General features: G+C 42.0%; 1 protein-coding gene across 2 annotated transcripts in view; it reads left to right on the forward strand.

Moving 5' to 3' along the window:
* svild (supervillin d) overlaps positions 1-27093 on the forward strand; it is a 116362-nt gene that overhangs the window by 7271 nt on the left and 81998 nt on the right. The window contains exon 1 of one of the 2 annotated variants that reach the window (XM_029712710.1): positions 14449-14592. The exons of the other annotated variant lie outside the window; for it this stretch is intronic. The gene's annotated coding sequence lies outside the window, so the exon portion shown is untranslated. Of the gene's footprint in view, positions 1-14448; positions 14593-27093 lie in introns of those variants that run through there. 2 annotated transcript variants of the gene reach the window in all.

Genomic DNA, 27093 nt, shown 5'->3' on the forward strand with positions numbered 1-27093 from the left:
CATTCCAGCTCAAACAGCGGAAAGTTCCAAGCAGGGAGCAGCACTCGTTTTCTCTGACTTTGTTTCTTTGTTTTACCCATCCTTTTATTTTGACCATATAAATGGCATGGAGACTCCAAACAAGGTGACATTGACTCCATTGTTTGGCAGTTAAGTGGTAAGTGTCATCATCACTCAGCTGAATGCGTGACTGTGGTCCTGGGTGGTGTTGGGTTGCGTATGCAGGTATGTCTCACTCAACAAAGGGGGGAATGAAGAGGAGAGAGGATGAGGTTGGATGAGGGTGGCTGGAGAGCCCTATGTTGGATAAAGCTTGGTTTGGCACACCTGAAGTGCTCCGCTTAGATAAGGGGGTATTGAGTTTGTTTGTTGACAGCTCTCACTTTGCAGTGGGGTTGACTTGTTGCTCAAGCCATATTGCTATCGACACGGCTAACATTCCGGTCCCTGACAGACAATGTTTCAAAAAGTGTTGGTTTTTGTGAGGACGCTAGATGAAGTAAACGCCTCTCCTTTGGTGCAACGGCCTGAGATTAAACCCGTCTAACCTCATCCAACCTCATCCATTAATATCCTTCATTAACATTGTATGACACATATGGTTGCAAAGGGTCTGAAAAATGTGCAAAGGGTCGGAAAATTTCCATGGGAAGTTAAGCCCTGGAATTTGAGGAATTTTGCTTAAATTCATAAAAGAAATGTTAGTTTATAAGTGAACCTTTTTTTGTGGCATACACAAGGCAATTCTAGGTCTTGTGGCATATTTTGGTTAAATTATCCCCAATTCAATGGAATTGCAACCCTCTGTATGCACAGTGCACTCTTCCATCACATGTACAGCTGATTCTCAAGATCTTGCACACTAATGAGATGCTGTTGAGCCCACACTACTACACTGTCTGAGCCAAGGAGTACGTGCTTTCTGGTAAGTTTTGATTACAATATTGGGTGGGGTGAATATATTTTATGACATGCATGCTTTTTTTGTTAACTAGTAAATAGTAGTCTACAGCAAAGTGTGTTTTAAATCATTTACAGCTTGATAATTTCTGCTAGTTGTGGGTTTTGGCTTGCTTGAGCCTGCTAAATGAGTGTTATTTCACCTGTTTCCATACATGTTTCATTTTAAAACATTTATCTTACGAAGGAGTTGTTTAACCTCTCTGGCGCATGTGGGACGAACTCGTCCCACCTACGTAACAGCCACTGAAATCCAGTGGCGCGATTTCTGAATCGTTAGAAATACTATTACTTCAATTTCTCAAACATATGACTATTTTACAGCTATTTAAAGACAAGAATCTCGTTAATCTAACCCCACTGTCCGATTTCAAAAAGGCTTTACAACGAAAGCAAAACATTAGATTATGTCAGCAGAGTGCCCAGCCAGAAATAATCAGACACCCATTTTTCAAGCTAGCATATCATGTCACATAAACCCAAACCACAGCTAAATGCAGCACTAACCTTTTATGATCTTCATCAGATGACACACCTAGGACATTGTGTTATACAATACATGCATGTCTGTTCAATCAAGTTCATATTTATATCAAAAAACAGCTTTTTACATTAGCATGTGACGTTCAGAAAAAGCATAACCCCTGCAAACTTCCGGGGAATTTACTAACAGTTTGCTAAATTACTCACGATAAACGTTCACAAAAAGCATAATTATTTTAAGAATTATAGATGCATTACTCCTCTATGCACTCGATATGTCCGATTTTAAAATAGCTTTTCGGATGAAGCACATTTTGCAATAATCTAAGTACATAGCCCGGCATCACAGGGCTAGCTATTTAGACACCCACCCAGGTCAGCCTCCACCAAAATCACATTTCCTATAAGAAAAATGTTCTTACCTTGCTTGTTCTTCGTCAGAATACACTGCCAGGACTTCTACTTCAATAACAAATGTTGGTTTGGTCCCAAATAATCCATCGTTATATCCAAACAGCGACGTGTTGTTCGTGAGTTCTAGACACTATCAGAATGCTTCATCACGGTCTCGCGCATGGCGCATTGGCGTGACAAAAAAAATCTAAATATTCCATTACCGTACTTCGAAGCATGTCAACCGCTGTTTAAAACCAATTTTTATGCCATTTATCTCGTAGAAAAGTGATAATATTCCGACCGGGAATATGCATTGAGCCTAAACAGCCGAATTAAATTTCTCCTCAGGAGCGAATTGTGTACGCGCCTCATTCAAAGGTCCTCTGAGCCGCCACTTACCAAAGCCGATAATGTGTTTCAGCCTGAGGCTGCCTCGTGAACCTTCAGTTATTTCCCGGGTTCTGAGAGCCTATCGGAGCCCTGGGAATTGTCACGTTACAGCTAAGATCCTTACTTTTCAATAAACAGATGCAAGACGCACGACTCCTTGTCAGACAGGGTACTTCCTGCTTGAAACCTTGTCAGGTTTTTGCCTGCCATAGGAGTTCTGTTATACTCACAGACACCATTCAAACAGTTTTAGAAAATTCAGAGTGTTTTCTATCCAAACCTGAACAATAATATGCATATTCTAGCTTCTGAGTTGGTGTAGGAGGCAGTTTAAAATGGGCACATATTTTTTCCTAAATTCTCAATACTGCCCCCTATCCCAAACAGGTTAATCTAACTGCTTAACTATTTATCTGTACATGGAATTAAATGGGCTTTTTCTTTTACAATTTTTCTTCTAATCTTTTACAGGAAAATGCCACTATCTGATATATGGAGACATTTCACTGTAGCTAATGTAGAAGGAAAAGCTGTGTACATTTGCAAATACTGTGCCAAATCATATGTGAAGAATGCAACAAAGATGCAGAATCATCTGGCCAGGTGCATAAAGTTCCCTCAGCGCTCACAACAAGCAACTTCTGACAAAGTCCCTCTACTTCTATTCGAGGTGAAAATTATGAATCAGACATCTTACACGGAACCCAAACCGGCTGCGCGCGTGCGCCATCGTACATACATTTATTTTGTCCCCCCCATGCCAAACGCGATGACGACACGCAGGTTAAAATATCAAAACAAACTCTGAACCAATTCTATTAATTTGGGGACAGGTGGAAAAGCATTAAACATTTATGGCATTTTAGCTAGCTAGCTTGCACTTGCTAGCTAATGTGTCCTGTTTAGCTAGCTTGCCGTTGCTAGCTAATTTGTCCAGGGATATAAACATTAAGTTGTTATTTTACCTGAAATGCACAAGGTCCTCTACTCCACCAATGAATCCACACATAAAACGGTCAACCGAATCGTTTCTAGTTCTCTTCTCCTTACAGGCCTTTTCTTCTCTTGACTTTATATTGCGATTGGCAACTTTCATAAATTAGGTGCATTACCGCCACTGACCTCGTTCGTCTTTCTGTCACATATAACCAATGAGGAGACGGCATGTGGGTATCTGCATCTATAAGCCAATGAGGAGATGGGAGAGGCAGGACTTGCAGCGCGATCTGCGTCACAAATAGAACTGACTTCTATTTTAACGCTTGGCAACGCAGACACTCGTTGGCGCGCGCAAAAAAAAAACATTTTGCAATGCTCGCGCAAGTGACGTGAGCGGTGTAGTCCGCCTGTTATCGATAGCAACAGCTCATGGACTCAATTGAGGAATGTAGTCAGAGAAATGCTGATGAATGTCTTGCTCGATGTCTTGTGTATGTAACTGGTTAACCTCTGATGCTCACAGGCAATGTGCATTGGAAGAGATTTCAGAATGTTCTTCGCCCAGCATACACCCCTCCAACCAGACATGCTTGATCTACTAATTTGCTGGATGCAGAGATCAAATGAAGGTCTAGCAAATCATAGAGAAAGCAGACTGTATTGCAATCATCTCTGATAGGTGGTCGAATGTTTGTGGGAAAGGAATAATTAACTACATCTCCACCCCTCAACCAGTATTCTACAAGAGCACTGACACAAGGGACAACAGACACACCGGTCTCTACATTGCAGATGAGCTGAAGGCAGTCATCAATGACCTTGGACCACAGAAGGTATTTGCACTGGTGACAGACAATGCTGCAAACATGAAGGCTGCTTGGTCTAACGTCACATCACACCCATTGGCTGTGCTGCTCATGCATTGAATCTGCTCCTCAAGGACGACGTGGCACTGAAACAATGGATACACTTTACAAGAGGGACAGGGAAATGGTTAGGTATGTGAAGGGTCATTAAGTTATAGCATCAATCTTCCTCACCAAGTAAAGTGAGAAGAATAAGAGCACCACATTGAAGCTGCCCAGCAACACCCGTTGGGGTGGTGTTGTCATCATGTTTGACAGTCTCCTGGAGAGGAAGGAGTCTCTCCAAGAAATGGCCATATCACAGTCTGCCGATATGGACAGCCCCATCAAGAGGATCCTCCTGGATGGTGTATTTTGAGAGAGAGTGGTAAGCAGCCTGAAATTCCTCAAACCAATAGCAGTAGCCATTGCATGGATTGAGGGAGACAATGCCATCCTGTCTGATGTTCAGACTCTGCTTGCAGATGTAAGAGAACAAATCCATACTGCCCTGCCCACTTCACTGTTGCTCCAAGCAGAGGAACCCAAGTATGCTGGCAAGAGCATCCTGTCTGGTGCAGAGATCAACAAGGCCTATGGTGTCATCACTACTGTGTCTCGCCACCTTGGCCTGGATGAGGGCAAGGTTCTTGGGAGTCTGGCAAAGTACACTTCCAAGCAAGGGCTTTGGGATGGAGATGAGCTATGTTGGCATGACTGCCATATTGCATCAGCCACCTGGTGGAAGGGACTTTGTGGATCTGAGGCTCTTTCCCCTGTTGCCTCCATCATCTTCCTAAGCCCACTAACATCAGCCGCCTCAGAGTGCAATTGGTCCTTGTTTGGGAACACACACACCAAAGCACGCAACAGGTTGACCTATACAAGGGTTGAAAAATTGGTGGCCATCCAGGCAAGTTTGTGGCTTTTTGAGCCTGACAGCGAGCCATCCTCAACAAGGTTGGAAAGTGACAGTGAAGATGAGGCCTCAGAGTCTGATGTTCAAGAGGTGGACATTGAGGAGGTCCAGGGAGAAGACATGGATGCCTGAGAGGAAGACAACCAAAGCTTTACTTCCTAGACTATCATTTTACAGATGTATGTTAAACGTTTTTTGGGAGATGCGATGGATCCTTGGGGATCATTCAATATTCTCTTTCTTTTGGTGTTCAGTGGAATCATCCCATGTGAAGAGTCAACTCATTTTATTAAAGTTCAATTTGTAACTAAATTGTTCTGTCTCCATATGATATGGTAAATATATCCAATGCAAAAAAACATCAACATTTTAAATGGTATTAATATTAATTTGCATGTATTTCCATGAATTCAAATATATTTCCACAAAATGTTCACCTCTGAATATTCCCCAAAATGTACAACCCTAATGACACCTGACATAAACATGGGCTGGCTTTGGTCCATTGCCGTCAGGCTGAAGGGCCATTAGTGTACCTATGTTAATACAGAACATTTATTTGGAAGTCAGTGACGTATTCCACTTAATGCAAGTATGATGTCAAGGATGAATAGCTAGTAACTATACTGAACAAAAATTGAAGTGCAACATGCAACAATTTCAAAGATTTTTCTGAGTTAAAGTTCATGTAAGGAACAGTTAATTGGAATAAATTCATTAGGCCCTAATGTATGGATTTCACGTAACTGGGCAGGAGCGCAGCCATGAGTGTGCCTGGGAGGATGTAGGCCTCATCTACTTGTGACCTAGGCCCACCCTCTGGGGAGCCAGGCCCAGTCAATCAGGCTTTGTTACAGACCGATATACTACTCAGTATCATCAACTGTCTGGGTCACGATCCCGCAGGTGAAGAAGCTGAATGTGGAGGTCCTGGAGTGGTTACACGTGGTCTGCAGTTATGAGGCCGGTTGGACGTATTGCCAAATGCTCTAAAATGGCGTTGGAGGCGGCTTGTGGTAGAGAAATGAACATTAAATTCTCTGGCAACGGCTCTGGTGGACATTCCTGCAGTCAGCATGCCAATTGCACACTCCCTCAACTTGAGACATCTGTGGCATTGTGTTGTGACAACTGCACATTTAGTGGCCTTTTGTCCCCAGCTCAAGGTGCACAAGTGTAATGATCATGCTGTTTAATCAGCTTCTTGATATGCCACACCTGTCAGGTGGATGGATTATATTGGCCAAGGCGAAATGTTCATTAACAGGGATGAAATCAAATTGGTGGACAACATTTGAGACATAAGATTTTGTGCATATGAAACAATTCTGCGATCTTTTATTTCAGCTCATGAAACATGGACCAACACTTTACATGTTTCGTTTATATTTCTGTTCAATGCATTCAGGAAGTATTCAGACCTGTTGACGTTTTCCACATTTTGTTACAATACAGCCTTATTCCCCCCCATCAATCTACACACAATACCCCATAATGACAAAGTAAAAACAGGTTTTCAGAAATGTTTGCAAATGTATTCAATAAAAAAACTGATCACATTTACATAAGGATTCAGGCCCTTTACTCAGTACTTTGAAGCATCTTTGGCAGTGATTACAGCCTCGACTCTGCTTGGGTATGATGCTACAAGCTTGGCACGCATATATTTGGAGAGTTTCTCCCATTCTTCTCTGCAGATCCTCTCAAGCTCTGTCAGGTTGAATGGAGAGCGTCGCTGCACAGCTATTTTCAGGTCTCTAGAGATGTTCGATGGGGTTCAAGTCCAGGCTTTGGCTGAGCCACTCAAGGACATTGAGACTTGTCCCGAAGACCCCCCCCCCGCTATGTCTTGGCTGTGTGCTTATGGTCGTCGTCATGTTGGAAGGCAAACCGTAGATATTTCCTTTAAAAAATATTTTTTATAAATTAGCAAATATTTTCTAAAGACCTGTTTTTGCTTTGTCATTATGGGGTATTGTGTGCAGATTGATGAGGAAAAAATAAATTGTATCCATTTTAGAATGATGCTGTAACGTAACAAAATGTAAAAGTCAAGGGGTCTGAGAACTTGCTGAGAACTTGTTATAAATGCATACTATATTGTACATGCAATACGTTAAAAGTTGTGGATGGCCACAGGAAGATCAGAATAATTTTTTATTCCGAACGGCATTTGTACTTGAATGTACAGTCCGAGAACAGTCGATTCAATACAGTACAGTCCGAGAACAGTCGAAATCAATAACCCTGGTTAAGCCTGCATTTCTTGATCGTTCAGAAACAAGTGCACCCTGGATATTCAATAGTCAGTAGGCACTTTGAGAACGTTTGACAAATCATATGCAACTGGTCGTTAAAGATCATTTCCTGGATTGTGAGGGGCTTAAATGAGCCCAAAACCTAATTTTAAATGCCTTGATATGTTACATAGGAATACGTTGTATATTGTTCGACTGCAAATTAAATTAAAAAAAAAAAATGGTTTAACTGTGACCTTTTAAACAAATCTCCCGACCCATCCATTTTTCCTCAGCAGTCAACGGGGGGGGGGGGGGGGGGGGCATAATGGCAGGCAGTTTCACTCTGTAAATATTTACAGTGAGTGGAGGGGATGTGACAGTATGAGCAATAGGAACTCCCAGGGGAAGGGTGCTTGGGTTAGCCAGGAGGCTAATCTCCTCTAAGACATATTTGTAAATCTCGCTAGTAGTTTGTGGACATTGTAAAGCGGCCGCTCTCTCATAAAGAAGATAAGCTAATTTGGCCTTTTGATTTAGTTCTATATGAAGTGTGTGAATTCAGTAATTGATGACACAGTGACATTGAACATATGTTGACAATCAGTCCAACTATGATTTGAAGTGTATATATCTGGACAGCATTTCCGATACAACAAGCGACACTAAGACTAATGTGCCAGGGTCTGTGACTGCATATGGAGTCATAGTAAAAGCCTTGTTTGGGTCTCTGGATTGTTCTCTGTTGAAGTACTGCAGTCCATACATGACACTTGAAAAACATTGTGGTCGAACGGACAGAATGTCCACTTCATCTAATTGGCCTCTCATTCATACTCGGGTCATTATCCAGCCAATCATCATCATAAACTTTTCATAAGAGGGCACAAACTCTGACGTAGCTCTGGTGGCGATGCAAATGATATAGACCCTTTTATTTCCATTCAGGAAATCTCACATTACAAGAGAAGCTCCTGTATCAGCCTACGTAGGTTTCCAGTTCCTATGTAGTTCATATTTAGCAAGTAGGCTATTTGATTTTGTTGTGTTTCAATGGGAATTAACTGTTAATCCCACATCTGGTAATTCCTTCCTTTAGCATGTAGTTGAGCTGTGGTTGATTTTTGTAGCATTTTGTTTTATAAAAGTCAACTGTTAGGCCTGGTCCCATAAAGGTTCAGTTTGTTTTACTGTATCTCTGGGCCCTAACCCATCAACTGCAAAGTAGGCTATCAAGTAGAAAGTAGGCTAGCTGATTTTGTTGCGTTGTCTAGAAGGGTTAAAATCTGATGTACTGTATCTCTGGGATTTACTAACCCATCCCCCTCTGCCTGTACGGAAGACCCCCTAACCGCGACTCCTCGTTAGAATTCCAGCAGTCCAGATGGTGTCTGGTGGATGCCCCGAGACCCCATGAGTTGGATAGGCTGGATGAATCATTCCACCTCGCTGTGTCCCCCCCCCTCACTATCCGCCTCTTTCATTCTTCCTTCCTTTCCTCTCTCCTTCTCTTTCTGGATGTATTTGTCCACTACAGTAGGCCAGACTGAGGCTGATAAGTGACATTCGCCTATATCTAACCTGAGACGGTGTTGCGTTGACTTAAGCTACATTAACGGTTTCCACATAGAGAGCTTTTTAATGTTGTCTCTTTTTTTGATATCCTAGAGTAACCACCTTTCCAATTTAGTCTGTCAGTTTTTCCAAACTGCAATGCAGTTTCCCCCAGGGGTGCTCTTGGAAAACACTACCAGGAGACTGCTTATATAATTTTCATCAACAATATCACTGTGAGCCAAAGAAGCGCATTGTATATAATTTAATGTTTTTATTTTTTATAGATTGACACTTTTTTAAAACATACTGGAGTAAGGAGTCAGTTAGTTTGTCAATTTTAGTGTTGAAGGCTACTAAGGATGTATATGTACAGTAGATGACTGGCAGGGCTCTGTTTTGAAGCCACCACGCCTCCATCTTGGCACTCCTCCCACCATTGTAAAAAAAGATAGATAGATATATTTTTGGAAGCTATAGAAATAAGTTTTATTAATCATGTCTACATTTGTTTTTGCCACATTTGTTATATTAGACACCTTAATGCATTTAAAAATATATATATTATGTGAGCTGAACTTAAATATATTAAAACATTTTCCTTAAAGTATACTTTTTTGCAAGTTCTAATGTTACTGTCTCCACTACAACAAATTTAGTTAAATACATGTAATTTTGTCCTTTTAACGTTTAATTGAAATACTGTAGAATTCCTTTCATTATTATGGACTGCTCCTTCTCGGGAGTGCCAATATGGCTGACCGGTGGTTTCAATGCCTGTCGTTTGCCAGTACACAGCATCAGCAATCCAGGGTTTATATAAGTCATTGAAGGCTACTCAAGCCAAGGTAACCCAGTGCAAAAAAATTTAACAAAGGGTGTTTATTTGATGAAGGGTGCGGACGTGTGGTAGCAAGATACTACATTGCTCTCATAAAGACTTCCTGTGTGTCTACTCTGGCTGCAGTAGCCCTTTGAGAGCAGTCCAGCTGGGCACGCCACGCATGGTATGAGTTTGTCTGAGCGCCGGTTACGGGGAATTCCCGATCTGCCAGTCTGATAATGGACACAAAAACACACCACCCTTCCTCTCTGATAATACAGTGCCTTCAGAAAGTATTCACAACCCTGGACTTTTTCCACATTTTGTTGTGTTACAGCCTTAATTTAAAATGTATTAAATTTAGTTTTTGTCGCTGGACTACACCCAATACTCCATAATGCCAAAGTGGAATTATGTTTTTTAGAATTTTTTTACAAATAAAAAATAACCCCTATGTTATGGTAAATAAGTTCAGGATTAAAAATGTGCCTAACAAGTTGCACTACTGTTTAACATGATTTGAATGACTACCTCATCTCTGTACTCCACAATTATCTGTAAGGCCCCTCAGTCGAGCAGTGAATTTCAAACACAGATTCAACCACAAAGACCAGGGAGGTTTTCAAATGCCTCTCAAAGTAGGGCCCCTATTGGTAAAGCAGACATTGAATATCCGTTGGAGCATGGTGAAGTTATTAATTACACTTTGGTTGGTGTATCAATAGACCCAGTCACTACAACAATACAGGTGTCCTTCCTAACTCCGTTGACGGAGAGGGGGGAAACCCCTCAGGGATTTCACCATAAGGCCAGTGGTGAATTTAAAACAAGTTTAATTGCTATGATAGGAGAAAACTGAGGATTGGATCAGCAACATTGTAGTTACTCCACAATACTAACTTAATTGACAGAGTGAAAAGAAGGAAGCTTGTACAGAATAAAATAATTCCATAAGCACAGACAAAATCCTAGAGGAAAACCTGGTTGTCTGCTTTCCAACAGACACTTGGAGACAAATTCACCTTTCAAATCAAATCAAATTTATTTATATAGCCCTTCGTACATCAGCTGAAATCTCAAAGTGCTGTACAGAAACCCAGCCTAAAACCCCAAACAGCAAGCAATGCATGTGAAAGAAGCACGGTGGCTGGGAAAAACTCCCTAGGAAAAACTCCTGAGAAAGGCCAAAAACCTAGGAAGAAACCTAGAGAGGAACCAGGCTATGAGGGGTGGCCAGTCCTCTTCTGGCTGTGCCGGGTGGATATTATAACAGAACATGGTCAAGATGTTAAAATGTTCGTAAATGACCAGCATGGTCAAATAATAATAATCATAGTAATTGTCGAGGGTGCAACAAGCACGTCCGGTGAACAGGTCAGGGTTCCGTAGCCGCAGGCAGAACAGTTGAAACTGGAGCAGCAGCATGGCCAGGTGGACTGGGGACAGCAAGGAGTCATCATGCCAGGTAGTCCTAGGGCTCAGGTCCTCCGAGAGAAAGAAAGAAAGAAAGAAAGAAAGAGAGAATTAGAGAGAGCATATTTACATTCACACAGGACACCGGATAAGACAAGAGAATACTCCAGATGTAACAGACTGACCCTAGCCCCCCGACACATAAACTACTGCAGCATAAATACTGGAGGCTGAGACAGGAGGGATCAGAAGACACTGTGGCCCCATCCGATGATACCCCCGGACAGGGCCAAACAGGCAGGATATAACCCTACCCACTTTGCCAAAGCACAGCCCCCACACCACTAGAGGGATATCTACAACCACCAACTTACCGTCCGAAGACAAGGCCGAGTATAGCCCACAAAGATGTCCGCCACGGCACAACCCAAGGGAGGGCGCCAACCCAGACAGGAAGACCACGTCAGTGGCTCAACCTACTCAAGTGACGCACCCCTCCCATGGACGGCATGGAAGAACACCAGTAAGTCAGTGACTCAGCCCCTGTAAAAGGGTTAGAGGCAGAGAATCCCAGTGGGAAGAGGGGAACCGACAAGGCAGAGACAGCAAGGGCGGTTCGTTGCTCCAGCCTTTCCGTTCACCTTCACACTCCTGGGCCAGACTACACTTAATCATAGGACCTACTGAAGAGATAAGTCTTCAGTAAAGACTTAAAGGTTGAGACTGAGTCTGCGTCTCTCACATGGGTAGGCAGACCATTCCATAAAAATGGAGCTCTATAGGAGAAAGCCCTACCTCCAGCCGTTTGCTTAGAAATTCTAGGGACAATTAGGAGGCCTGCGTCTTGTGACCGTAGCGTACGTGTAGGTATGTACGGCAGGACCAAATCGGAAAGATAGGTAGGAGCAAGCCCATGTAATGCTTTGTAGGTTAGCAGTAAAACCTTGAAATCAGCCCTTGCCTTAACAGGAAGCCAGTGTAGGGAGGCTAGCACCGGAGTAATATGATCAAATTTTTTGGTTCTAGTCAGGATTCTAGCAGCCGTATTTAGCACTAACTGAAGTTTGTTTAGTGCTTTATCCGGGTAGCCGGAAAGTAGAGCATTGCAGTAGTCGAGCCTAGAAGTAACAAAAGCATGGATTAATTTTTCTGCGTCATTTTTGGACAGAAAGTTTCTGATTTTTGCAATGTTACGTAGATGGAAAAAAGCTGTCCTTGAAGCAGTCTTGATATGTTCTTCAAAAGAGAGATCAGGGTCCAGAGTAACGCCGAGGTCCTTCACAGTTTTATTTGAGACGACTGTACAACCATCCAGATTAATTGTCAGATTCAACAGAAGATCTCTTTGTTTCTTGGGACCTAGGACAAGCATCTCTGTTTTGTCCGAGTTTAAAAGTAGAAAATTTGCAGCCATCCACTTCCTTATGTCTGAAACACAGGCTTCTAGCGAGGGCAATTTTGGGGCTTCACCATGTTTCATTGAAATGTACAGCTGTGTGTCGTCCGCATAGCAGTGAAATTTAACATTATGTTTTCGAATGACATCCCCAAGAGGTAAAATATATAGTGAAAACAATAGTGGTCCTAGAACGGAACCTTGAGGAACACCGAAATTTACAATTGATTTGTCAGAGGACGAACCATTCACAGAGACAAACTGATATCTTTCCGACAGATAAGATCTAAACCAGGCCAGAACTTGTCCATGTAGACCAATTTGGGTTTCCAATCTCTCCAAAAGAATGTGGTGATCGATGGTATCAAAAGCGGCACTAAGATCTAGGAGCATGAGGACAGATGCAGAGCCTTTCAGCAGGACAATAACCTAAAACCAAGGCCAAATCTACACGAGTTGGTTACCAAGAAGACCGTGAGGGGTCCTGATTGGCTGCAATGGCTGTCTAGCAATGATCAACAACCAATTTGACAGAGCTTGAAGGATTTTGAAAAGAGTAATGGGAAAATGTTGCAAAATTTTTTTTTTTTTTTTTTTTTTTAGAAAGCTCTTAGACTTACCCAGAAACACTAACAGCTGTAATTGCTCCCAAAGGTGCTTCTCCAAAGTATTGACTCAGTGGTGTGAATACTTTTGTAAATTAGATTTCTGTATTTCATTTTCAATAAATTTGCAAACATAAAAAAAAAAAAAGTCTTCACTTTGTAATAATGGGCTATTGTGTGTAGATGGGTGAGTAAAAAAATATATTTAATACATTTTGAATGCAGGTTGTAACACAAAGTGTAATAAGTCAAGGGGTATGAATACTTTCTGAAGGCGCTGTAGGCCAGCAGGACGTCTGTGTGTGTCGTAATGCACTGTATTGCGTACTTCTGTGTGGTACTTTGTACCCTTGTCTACAGCACAGTGTCTATGTGCAGATACAGGTCCACATCTTTTTGTGTTTTCAATTCATTTCCTTCACGTTTGACTAAGGCAAACAGAAAGCCGGAAGACTGGGACAAAGGGGATCACTAAGAAACCAGAGCACAAATGGAGGAATAGAATTTAACAGTGCTTTCCCATTGGGTGTGTTATGTGTAAACCACATTACCACAGTGTGTATTTGGGAAACAATAGCCATTGTCTCTCTAAGGCACTCCTGAGGAAATAAAGGAAGCAACCCACTTTTTCAGTGTAGCTACAAGCTTTTACTGTATCAGTAAATAAAACAGAACCCAGTCAGTTTAAATATACATAACTTTACAAAAATAAAGGCAAAATGGAGATGAGGGGCATGACTAGGCTTGGTTGTTATGTCAACAGCAGACAGTGGGTGGCTGGTTACAGTCAGTGGGACTGTGTGGGTTAAAAGGATCTGGCTGGGGAGTAGTGTGTGTGTGTGTGTGTGTGTGTGTGTGTGTGTGTGTGTCTGTGTTTGACGGATTTGCTCCAGACCTTGTTTTTACCCCATCCTGCGCTCCCCTTTCAACCTACTCACCCCGGTATCACCAGACAAGGGCCTCTTGGCACCCTGGTGACTCATACCCCACAAAACAGAAAATCTGCCCCCCCCTTCCCCTCTCTATTCCCACCAACTAAAGCACAAGGAAGGGATGAGTCACATCAATAAAGGGGCCTGCCATGCATAACCCGCCCAAGCTGTCAGCGGTCCCTTTAAAGCTCTTTATTAGCAGAATAACGTCTTGGAGGAGTGGATGCTAGTGTTAAAAGTCTCTGCAATTGTAATTAAGCCCTCGTTTTGCCGATGATGGCACTCTGGGCCCTTAAACTGCCATACGATCAGCCTCTATGGCTTTGTAATGGGGGAAACATTGGTTTTCCAGTATGCGGTCTATTACGGTATGGTGTGGAAATGCATGGCACCATGGCCCCGCCCCTATGGCGTTTTTCGCCTGTGGTCGGTTAAATAGTTTTGGCCTAAGCTGCTGCTTAGCACATGTAGATGTCAGATAGCGTTATTGGATTACGGGCTGATGACCCATACTGAGCTTCGTCTCCTCTCGCTGCCTGGTCACATGACCCGTCTGGAATCGCACACTGCTAGAAATGGGACAGGAAACTCACACACTTTTGCTGCTGTCCGGAGATGTGCGTCTGCCGGTCTTAGCTTGACACCTTTTTCTTAAAAACATTATTTTCAACTAGAGGCATAGTGTAGCCTACAGGAAAAGGTAAGGCTGTATTTTTCATAAGATACTGTAATATCTCAGTGGCATACCTTATATCTCACACTCATTTTATTCTCCTCTCCGTGGGTGCTTGCACTTGATGGCAAATCGCTTTGACTTGCCACGGGTTAGACTTTTATAACGGAGACTACTGGCCTTGCCTGTTTGCTTGCTGTCTTCAGCAGCTGAACACTGGCACCTGGTTTTCTCACTGTGGACAAAAGTTTCCACCCTCCTCCCTCAGGAAGAATGTGAATGTCAGGAGCTGGCAATTTGTTTAACTGGCTCTTCCCAGGGTGCAAAGCAAAGAGAAGGAAGCTGATGCTTGAATGTCTCTATGGGGTCGTTCCACTTCAAAAGGCACAAGAAAGACATTTTCGACACCCACCATCTCCGATTGTTCTGAAATCGTTTCTGTAGTTGGTAACAATTAACATTCCTGAAACATTATTTTGTTGAAATATTTGAACTCTGAAATTAAGTTAACCTCTTATTTATTTTTTTCGTTTTTTTTTCATACCCAAAACTAACTGCTATTCATGTGTAATTACATGACTCTGACATGCCAAAACTTGGTATATTTGGAAAGAAGACATCTGGGAGATTGAGGAAATAATAATCAGAAGATAGATAAAAGTTACATAGTTCAGAATACACAAGACCAAGCACACACAAAATACAATGTTTTATTTATTTTGAAAGTCATCTTTCTTTGACAAGCTATAAGTCAATTATTGATGCCCAGACCTGGAAACGCATCAGATGGCTTCCACAACATGCGAACGATATCAGAAAAATGGAATTGATAGACCTAACAACTAGAAATGGGCAGATGTTTTAGTAAGTTGTCAGGTGTGGTTAAGGGACGTTTCCAAGTGTCCCTAAACCTGTCCAAAGTGGCATATGTCTGTAAATTAGATCATTCCAGTGCTATTACATATTTTCAATCCCTAAATGCGATTTGTTCAGTATAAAGACACAACTTTTATCAGCCTCACTCAAACATTGGTGTTATGGAGTATCCAGGGTACATTCAAGTGTCCTTTCAACCTCTCCAAAGTTTCCGAATGTGGTAATTTCTGCACAGTGGATGTGCCTAAAAGTTATTGTTAACTATAAAACTACATTTCTTGTGGTGGTGTCGGGGGACATACAGGGGGATATCCAAGTGTTTTCTCAACCTCTTCAAAGTGCCTGAACGTTTAGCCAAGGCATATCCAATGTATTGGTCCCACATACAAATGAACTGTTTACAAAAACAATATTAAAGCACAGATATACATAAAGATATATATAAACATTTCTTGTCATACACAAACTTGTTTACACACGTCCTTCACTAAAAAGGTGCAAAAATAGAAATAAACAGGAACTATTTACCGATGGTGTTCGTTTTACGTCCCAGGTGTAGATGATTAGATTTCACTTTCTCTGTAGCTTGTGCATGTCATGATAGTCTTTGAAGCAGTCCCTCTCTGCCAGGAAACACAAAGCAAACTGCCATTTCGGACAGAAGATCTGGCATTTAACCCCCCCCCCCACCTGTGTTTTGTGCAATGCTTGCAGTTGTTACTTTTGGCATGTGTGTTGGATAGTGGCGCTCACCTTGAGTGTGGGGGGGGGGGGGGGGGGGAATTGTGAGGTTGCTTTGAGCCCCCAATTCAACCATTTCCAAAACCAGCTGCTCTCGGAAGGCCAACCTTTTTGCTTTGGCCATCTGCTTGTGGAGAATGAAAACTTTTACTGTAGCATTGTCCACAAAGTGGTTAAAAAAAAGTATTCTACCACTTCCTGGTCTTGTGGAGGCTACTACCAGGTCGACACCCCCCGTGCTGGCATTGTAGTCCTTCACAGGAATGGGGACATTCTTCCTTTTTCACCCTCCTTGAGACATGGTTGTTGAATGCCTTATGCTGCATGGTTACTTCCCTAGTGTCCTCCCATTTCATAAAAAGCAGCTTGTTAGTCCTGATCCAATGTATGGTCCCCCTCTCCGCTGTCTTTGTCATGACCTTTATCTTGGTCTTGAGGAAACAGATTTTCTTAGGGGCTTGTGGCACCATTTGTCCTATTTTTCTTTTTCAAGAGGTCTGTGAAGAGTGCATGTAGAACCATCAGATGGGATGATTGACATAGCAGTGGGGGGGTGAAGACCTTGACCGGCGGGGGCACTTGCTGGGGAGGGGTGGATCCCAAACGCCATCATCCAAATCCTCTGCATCCTCTAAAGGGATATATTGTTGTAAGACGCGGAATTACAGTTGACTAAATTTACAAAACGACATTACTGTAAAGTAAAAACACCAAGTCTAAACTTTGTCTGTACAGTGACTCACTCCTAATTGAAAAAGTAACACAATGTAGTAAACGATGTCCGTGAGAGTTTAGTGGCCTCTCCAAAGTTACAAGGATGAAACTTAGAACAGAAAACAGTGAACTAATATGAAACATAGACAATAACTCCTTTGGAATTATATAACATTGAAATTACTTGTTGCGTAGGCCTATGTAAACTAAATCCAAAGCACAAAAAGCAGACAACTTGTAAAAAAACGAAATACATATAGTAAATTCATGAAAATAATTGACTTACAGGTCTAAAAGTGGTTCCAATCCTTCTAGAAGGCAATCTTCGTCGGCCGAGGCAAAACGCTCATTGTCCAAATCGCTCCCCTCATCCGAGTCCGACCAGTATTTTTATTCAATGGTTCTATGTCGGTATACTTATTCATAGCTGCTGCCTTTTTAGCTTCCTGTTCGTTATTCTTAGTTTAACTTTTTCTCCCCCATAAGAACCCATCTTTTACGCTAAAGCGATGAAATTAAAGCTATGAAATCTGTTTACGATGTAATGTAGCGTGCTCGGTGCATCTCGTCTCTGATCCAGGTAGCAATAGTTTGCATTACAGGTTCTAGGCTTTGTTTTGTCCCACTCAGGCCATAGTAGCGAAGCAATTGCAATTTAGCAAATTAACACTGGAGTGATAGATGTGCAGATGATGATGTGCAAGTAGAAATACTGGTGTGCAAAAGAGCAGAAAAAAGTAAATAAAAACAATATGGGGATGAGGTAGGTAGATTGAATGGGCTATTTACAGATGGGCTATGTACAGCTGCAGAGATCAGTTACCTGCTCAGATAGCTGATGTTTAAAGTTAGTGAGGGAAATATAAGTCTCTAACTTCAGTGATTTTTGCATTTCGTTCCAGTCATTGGCAGCAGAAAACTGGAAGGAAAGGCGGCCAAAGGAGATGTTGGCTTTGGGGATGACCAGTGAGATATACCTGGTGGAGCGCGCGCTATGGGTGGGTGTTGTTATCGTGACCAGTGAGCTGAGATAAGGTGGAGCTTTACCTAGCAAAGACTTATAGATGACCTGGAGCCAGTGGGTCTGGCAACGAATATGTAGCGAGGGCCAGCCGACGAGAGCATACAGGTCGCAGTGGTGGGTGTTATGGTGACAAAATGGGGCTTTGGTGACAAAATGGATGGCACTGTGATAGACTGCATCCAATTTGCTGAGTAGAGTTTTGGAGGCTATTTTGTAAATGACATCGCTGAAGTCGAGGATAGTCAGTTTAAGGAGGGTATGTTTGGCGGCGTGAGTGAAGGAGGCTTTGTTGCGAAATAGGAAGCCGATTCTAGATTTAATTTTGTATTGGAGATGTTTAATATGAGTCTGGAAGGAGAGTTTACAGTCTAGCCAGACACCTAGGTATTTGTAGTTGTCCACATATTCTAGGTCAGAGTAGTGATGCTAGTCGGGCGGGTGCGGGCAGCGAACGGTTGAAAAGCATGCATTTAGTTTTACTAGCGTTTAAGAGCAGTTGGAGGCCACGGTAGGAGTGTTGTATGGTATTGAAGCTCATTTGGAGGTTTAACACAGTGTCCAAAGAAGGGCCAGATGTATACAGAATGGTGACGTCTGCGTAGAGGTGGATCAGGGAATCACCTGCAGCAAGAGCGACATCATTGATATATTCAAAGAAAAGAGTCAGCCCGAGAATTGAACCCTGTGGTACCCCCATAGAGACTGCCAGAGGTCCGGACAACAGGCCCTCCGATTTGACACACTGAACTCTATCTGAGAAGTAGTTGGTGAACTAGGCGAGGCAGTCATTTGAGAAACCAAGGCTGTTGAGTCTGCCGATAAGAATATGGTGATTGACAGAGTCGAAGGCCTTGGCCAAGTCAATGGACATTCGATGTTGCCACTAAGTCATACATCATCAAATAACATGGCAATAGGCTAGATGTGTTCCTACCAACGTAAGGATTAATGTAAACCCCCCCCCCCCCCCCCCCACATTTTATCTCTCGGGGCTGGTGATCAATAACAGTAGGTCACAGGCAGACAAATAAGACATCCTCATGATCTGTGGAGGCCTGGCTTTTGGTGTGTATCGACATATTCCCCGTTTTATTTTGTTAGTGCTTCACAACGCTAATCTTAATGTAGGTAGCAGCCATCTTGAAATGAGGTCATCGGCTCTGCCTGCCCTTATACATTTGTATGCCAATATGGTAGTAAGTCACACCAAAGATTTTAAGTCACAGATCAATAGCCAAGATACTCAGCTTCCCGCAAACACCCTGCTTTTGCAGATAGGGGCTACCCTTCTCATACCAGACTGAATTGAATAAGGTCCCCAAATATGATTGCACCCAATTTGACCTTTCTAATTTATAGGATTCAGATAATATTAAATAAATATAGTATACAACATTCGATTTGGACTAAACTTCTTCCTACCAATGAGTAAGACATTTGTAATCTAATAACATGGTAATCCCACATACTCCCCTCACCCTATGCCAATCCCACCTCAACAACCAGTATACAGTATCAGTTCTCTTTCTGACAAGTAGTAGGAATATGCAGTTTGGAGTATTGCTTCTTCATACTATGCAGTGTTCCCCTGTTTAGAGAAATGTGTCATTGAAGCCACATACATAATTTACCATAAATTAGTCTGAATGTACCAGATGCCGCTGTTACTGTTGTTCTCACCTAGATCAAATTACATTTCAACAAAATGTTTCAGGAAAGCCAATCTTATCTGTTTTTAACCACTGAAATGATTGTGGGTGTCATGGCTTGGCATGCTGAAATTACATGGAATGAATATGGCTCAAGACATGATTGGACACTATTAAGCCATAACTATTAAGCTTCAAAGCTCTTCCTCAATTTTATAACTGCAAAGCATTTTCACTCAACAGATATTCCAGACTTTCCAAAGCATTGGGCTTTGCATCTGTTTCAAACAAAAGTGTTTACGTGCATGTTAGTGCATCGCTTCACTTTAAACCAATTAATTGTCAATTGAGTGTTTGTGTTATGAACTACACTTGGTCATTAGCCTAACATGGTAATTGAGTGTCTTGTTAAAAAGGTGTTACCAGACACTTACAGTGAATCAGCATTTAGGGCCAGTGTTCATTACATTGGTGCTGTGACTCCTGTCATTTGGAGACTGATGTCTTGCAGTAGCTGTGGTTTCTGTGGTAGATTTTAAAGGGGTAGTGCAACTAACTGATAATCATTTGATAGATGAACTGACAAGAGCTTGTGTACAACCAGAATTGTGCCTTTTTGAATAGATACCCCAGTTTTGACATTCCTTTTAACTAATTCCAAGAGTGTTACTGTCACATGCATACTGTCAGAAATGCATACAGCCAAAGCAGTTTTTTCCCTTGCTCCCAAATTGATCCAAGGGTGGTGGCTGCATTCCTGCCCCATGTTCTTGTGTGGACATGCGAGGTCCTAAAGAATCTGAAGACTAATGGACTACAGGTCAGTGGTTTGGCCCCTGAGGCAGCTTATATGCCTGGGCCTTGTCCCAGACTATAAAGAATGAACACATGAACTTGTTCATAAATGCAGCTAAACTCAAAGGTCCCATGTGTGGTATGTTTTTCCAAAGATGGCCCGTTCTTCACACGTTTAGATATTGACACCAGTGAGCTGTGACAAATGAAGATGAGGTTCAAAAGGTGGACTAGGAAATGGGATCCTGTCGTGTTGTGACCCCCCTCCCTTCTACGGTTCTTGTTGTTGTATGAAATGGTGCTGTTGCATGAGTAGCTGGTGAGAAATTTCTTACAACACTCAGCTGTTGTAATCCGTAAATCAGCTGTGATTATCATGAATAGCATAGTTGCTAAATCATCGCCGCTGCTAAATCATAGCTGCCCCCCTCCAAAAAAGTGAGAGAATCTGAAATTCCAAAAATGTCATGGCATGAGGCCCCTATTTTGTTAAAATGTTTGAGTCACTGAGATAGAATAAGGCATAAGCCATAGCAAAATGTGTATAATTGCAGGAAATTTGCTTTAAAACTGGAAATTCTCTCTGCCCCATGGCAAAATGTGTAGAATTGCAGGAAACCAGCTTTAAAACAACCAAATGTCTCCAGCAAAGAGGAGAGCCTCTAAAACCGCACCACTGCCCCCCCCCCCCCCCCCCCCCCCTTTGCACACTGCTATGGTCCTTAACCTCGAAGACCAGTCACTAAAGTAGCCTGATCCTGTCCCTTTTTCCCCCACCCCCTCACACACACACTCATGTCGACAGTCCCACTGTCACCTGCACCTATTAATGTACACGGTGAACTATGAACTCTGTATCTGCTTTGTAAACTTTCAAACCAGGGAAGGGTGCATTGACAGCAGTGGTGGAAAAAGTACCCAATTGTCATACTTGAGTAAAAGTGAAGATACCTTAATATAAAATGACTCAAGTAAAAGTGAGTCACCAGTAAAATCCTACTTGAGTAAAAGTATTTGGTTTTAAATGAACTTAAGTATCAAAAGTAAATGTTATTGCTAAAATGTACTTAAGTATCAAAAGTATAATTCATTTCAAATTCCTTATAACAAGCAAACGGCACCATTTTCTTGTTTTAAAAAAAATGTATTTACGAATAGCTAGGGGCATGCTCCAACATTCAGACATCATTTCCAAACAAAGCATGTGTTTGGTGAGTCTGCCAGATCAGAGGCAGTTGGGATGACCAGGGATGTTCTATTGATAAGTGTGTGAATTAGACCATTTTCCTGTCCTGCTAAGCATTCAAAATATATCGAGTACTTTTGGGTGTCAGGGAAAATGTATGGAGTAAAAAGTACTTTAAAATATATATATTTTTTAAGGAATGTAGTAAAGTAAAAGTTGTCAAATATAAATAGTAAAGTACAGATATATAAAAAGACTACTTAAGTAGTACTTTCAAGTATTTTTACTTAAGTACTTTACACCACTGATTGACAGCACTTTATTTGAACCTCATGTACGTTCAAGTTTTGATCACGCGGACTGGAATATGTTCAGATCAGCCTCAGAGGACAATATTGACCTATACGCTGACTCGGTGAGTGCGTTTTATAAATTAGTGCATTGTAGACGTCGTACCCACTGTGACCATTAAAACCTACCCTAACCAGAAACCGTGGATGGATGGTGGCATTCACGTAAAACTGAAAGCGCGATCCACCGCATTTAACCCTTGAAAGAGGTTTGGAGATATGGCTGTATATAAACAGTGTAGTTATTCGCTCCGCAAGGCAATCAAACAAGCGAAATGCCAGTACAGGGACAAGGTGGAGTCGCAATTCAACGGCTCATACATGAGACATATGTGGCAGGGTCTACAGGAAATCACGGCCTACAAAAACGTCACGGATACCGACGTCACGCTTCCAGACAAACTAAACACCTTCTTTGCTCACTTTGAGGATAATACAGTGCCACCGTCGCTGATCGCTAACAAAGACTGCGCCCCGCCTCAACCGCAAGGCTCTCCAGAGGGTGGTGCGGTCTGCACAACGCATCACCGGGGGCAAACTACCTACTCTCCATGACACCTACAGCCCCCGATGTCACAGGAACGCCAAAAAGATCATCAATGACAACAACTAGCCGAGCCACTGCCTGTTCACACCTCTATCATCCAGAAGGCGAGGTCAGTACAGATGCATCAAAGCTGGGACCGAGAGATTGAAAAACAGCTTCCATCTCAAGACCATCGGACTGTTAAATAGCCATCACTAACTCAGTGAGGCTGCTGCCTACACTGAGACCCAATCACTGGACACTTTAATAAATGGATCACTAGTCACTTTAAACAATGCCACTTGAAATAATGCCACTTTAGTAATGTTTACATATCTTACATTACTCATATCACATGTGTATATATACTGTATTTTATACCATCTACTGCACCTTGCCTATGCCGCTTGGCCATCGCTCATCCATATACTTATATGTATGTATTCTCATTCACCCCTTTTAGATTTGTGTGTATTAGGTAGTTGTTGGGGAATTGTTAGATTACTTGTTAGATATTACTGCACTGTTGGAACTAGAAGCACAAGCATTTCGCTACACTCGCATTAACATCTGCTAACCATGTGTATGTGACCAATAACATTTGATTTGAACTGTATTTTCAATGACTCTGATTTTAAAGCCTATTTAGAGCACATGCTATTGAGTTCTCAACTCCATGTTGTTTCCCTATGTGAATCATCCGACCTGTTGGATTTGTTACAGGTCAAAAAGATAAGGCGACCGTAGATAAACGTTAGGATGGGATGTCATCGTAAAAGATCATGGGGAAAGTCTCTTCCCTCAGAGTTAAGGTTCTTTAATCCACTGGGCTGGAGTAGTCTCTACCCTCATGTGGCATACGGGCTCCATAAGTGGATGGACTCTAACAAAAAATTTTTTTATTGAATGTTTAAAACGTACAATATACTTGCAGTGAAGCAACTCAACAGCTACATCACATTAGTCATCTAACAGACTCCCATCCAGAGCGACGCACAGAAGCAACCAGGATCAACGCCCTGCTCAAGGGCATGTTGACAGATCTCCCACAAGGTCAAAAAGGTGGACTCTTAGAACTGCTGAGATTTGCATGTGATGGGCAAGGCTGCATGCTAGTGGTCTGTAACTCGGGGAAAGAAACAAAAGAAAACATCATGATCATGGATTGAAGTTTCTATGCGAGGGGAAATCTGCCCTTTGAACCCACTAAAAACCAGTGCCCCCTCTTCACCCGACACCCCCAAGACCGAGGGTTTTGGAGAGTTGCCTAGCTTATGATGAATACAATGCTGCCATTTTAATTGTGCTTTTATGAAAGAGGATATGATTCACAGTCAGGAAGTGACATACTTGGACATTGTTGAGACAGAGGTTCCTCTCAAGGCCCACAACCTCTCCCCTGCGGCAAGGACACGTCAGAGCTCACTCGTGCTGTCAAACACTGGATGTGGACTTTGTTTACATGGCATGGTAGAGCCATATTTACACATCCAATCTGGACAAGCCTAAATGATAGAGTGATTGACTGGTATTGTTTAGAATAAAAATAAATTGTAATACTATCTTCTTTTGCAATACATAGAAATGCCATGTTTTGGGGTTTTATCTCTTTCGGACACATTGACTGTTGTCACTCAACAACCACAAAACAAAGATATGTGGTTTGAACAGCCATTACTTCTACTTCATTGAAATAGATGAGGTCTGTTCTATTGTGAGTTTTTCTTCTTTAATCAGCCTAACATCTGTTATTTTACAGGGACATTACTAGTGTCTCTCAGACACTGGCTTATTGAGAGAGCTTCTCTGTGCCTTTTTAGCTTTGCATGTTCCCACATGCTCTCCAGCCATGGTGCAACTTATTTTTTGAAATACCATAAGGTAAAGGGTAATAAAAAAATACAAAAAATGTTTTACATGTCTTTGGGTGAGTTCACTGTTCCCTAATAGTGGTGATAATATCTTCAGTATGACTCACGACTTTGATTTTCTTCTCCTTGTTCGGTTGAAATAACAAAGTCGGCTTCCAAACAAAGCAGGCTCTTTGTTTTCGATCTGCATGATCAAGCTTTAGTGTGTTATTCAAAACTCCTTTTATAGGTAGTGAGAGAGTAATACAGAGTGGACTCTGGGATGACTTTGTGAATTACGTCAGTGTATTCAGAGGCCCGAAATCAACATGGAAACCTCAAGGGAAATGTTGCCTTCATTAGGAGATTTATAAGCCAATGTTTGGGATTGATATTGGGTGAGTTAGAAACCAATGGCCGCATGAGTTTTCGATGCCCCGGAGACTATCTACTCAACTCAGGTCAGGGAGAATCCCAGGGTAGTGAGGTATGAAGCGAGATGAATTAGCAGGCTAACTTGGGTCGAAGCAACTCCTGATTTTTATCTGGTGCTCAAACAAAGCTGAGCTTAAAGGAAACACCATAATACAGTCCTCTAACTGGCCCAGCACCGAGAAGAGCAGTGGTCACCTACCTTTTCTGAGTCAAGATCCCTTTCGCAGTCAAAAAGCAAGCGGAGATCTACCGCTCCGATTTAATAAACAATAAATCATGACTTAAAAAATGTAACATTAACCTAATAAAAACAGTTCTCTAGGAATGAGGTTTGTGCAGTAGGACTAATACATTTATCACAGCATATTGGCTATATGCCTGGCCTGGGCTGCCAATATTATTATTCTCAGGCAATAGTATATTTCAAAACTTGAGCTTTGATAACAAAATAGATAAGTTGGTGTAGTGCTCGCGAGGCACAGCTGTGCATAAATTGAAATAATATTTTATTTTACTAGACTGATGGGACTTCTGATATTCATGGTGCTTTCAAGACAACTGTAAACTTTGAATTTGAGTTGTACCTCATCCACATCTGCCTCATGCACAAATTCACATTTGTTCCTTTGACCAGATAAAGTGAAATATTCCTTGATATTAAAACAGACACGACAAGCTGCTAATGATAGCCCTGTGTTTTTATTACTATCAATACACTTGGCTACTCATTAATTGCAGCTGCAGCGCCAGTGGAAGTAGGGAGAAGCGGGTTTTTATGTTTTGCAATAGTGTTGAATAAAAACCGTTGACAGTCCTGACTAAAAACTCACTCATCAACACCTCAGATATTTGCTGTATTCTTTGACAGTCTCTCTCTGGTCATGGTTATACAATCTCACGTAGGCTAGTACCAAACTTTGCTGTGGCCGGGGTCGTGGAAGCTAATGGCACGGTGATTGGAGCTATGCACAGTAAGCGCACTCGATTTAGCCGCAAATCTCCCGGTCCGCCAGGTAGGCAGAGTTTGTATTTTTGTTTCTCAATCGACCGGTTGGTGACCGTTGAAGTAGAGCTTTCTTTATGATCAAGAAAATCCAGTTTTGTTTCCCGAATATTCCATCAAAAGTTGGAGCAAGTTTGTAAACTCATAAAGCCAAATAACCCCAGGGATTCCGCTTGTCTTACATCATCACAGGCTAGAATGAAACATTAAGCAAGGAGGGGAAGGTGCACTGCTTCAAATTGATTTCGCATTTATTATGCTACAGCGCCTTCATAAAGTATTCATACCCCTTGACTAATTTCACATTTTGTTACAGCATGAAATCAAAATGTATGCATTTTTTTCCCCACCCGTCTACACACAATACCTCATAATGACAGGGAGCACATGTTTTTAGAATTTTTAGCAAATTTGTTAAACATTTTTAAAATATAGAAATATGTAAATTAAATGAGTATTCACACCAGAGTCAATACTTTGTTGAAGCATCTTTGGCGGCGATTACAGCTTTGAGTCGTCTTGGGTATGTGTGGATCAGCTTTGCACATCTGGATTTAGGAATTTTCTCCCATTCTTCCCTACAGATTTTCTCAAGCTCTGTTAAGTTACATGGGGAGCGGCAGTGAACAGCAAGTCTTTCCACAGATTTTCAATGGGATTCAAGTCTTAGATTTGGCTGGGCCACTCAAGGACTTTCGTATTCTTGTTCTGAAACTATTCCAGCGTTGCTTTGGCAGTATACTTGGGGTCCTTGTCCTGTTGGAACCTAAATCTTCACCCCAGTCTAAGGTCGTTTGCACTCTGAAGCAGGTTCTCGTCAAGGATTTGGCTCCATTCATTGTTCCCTCTATCAATACCAGTCTCCTTGTCCCTGCTGCTGAAAAGCATCATCATAGCATGATGCTGCCCCACCATGCTTCACAGTAGGGATGGTGTTTAGATGGGTGATGAGCTGTGCCTGGTTTTCTCCAGACAGCGCTTTGCATTTAGACCAAAGAGTAACATTTTTATCTCATCAGACCACATAATATTTTTGCCTTATGCTCGGAGTCTTTCACGTGCCTTTTTCCAAACTCCAGGCCTGCTGTCATGTGAAAAGAACATGTTTTCACTTTTTCATTATGGGGTATTGTGTGTAGATGGGTGAGAAAGAAAATCTATATCATCCATTTTGAATCCAGGCTGTAACACAACAATATGTGGAATAAGTCAAGGGTTATGAATACTTTTCTGAAGGCACTGTAGGTCACTGAATGGCTGGTTGTAGTGAATGTCTCTCCGTAGCTAGAGCCTGGCAGCAAATCCTACACAAGGTCAGCTAATAGTTTTCATCCAGCAGATTTACACAGTATGGGTTTGTTCGGCTGATGTCTTCAAGC

The sequence above is a fragment of the Salmo trutta genome, chromosome 2 (genome assembly GCF_901001165.1).
Source record: "Salmo trutta chromosome 2, fSalTru1.1, whole genome shotgun sequence".
Classification (NCBI taxonomy): Eukaryota; Metazoa; Chordata; class Actinopteri; order Salmoniformes; family Salmonidae; genus Salmo; species Salmo trutta.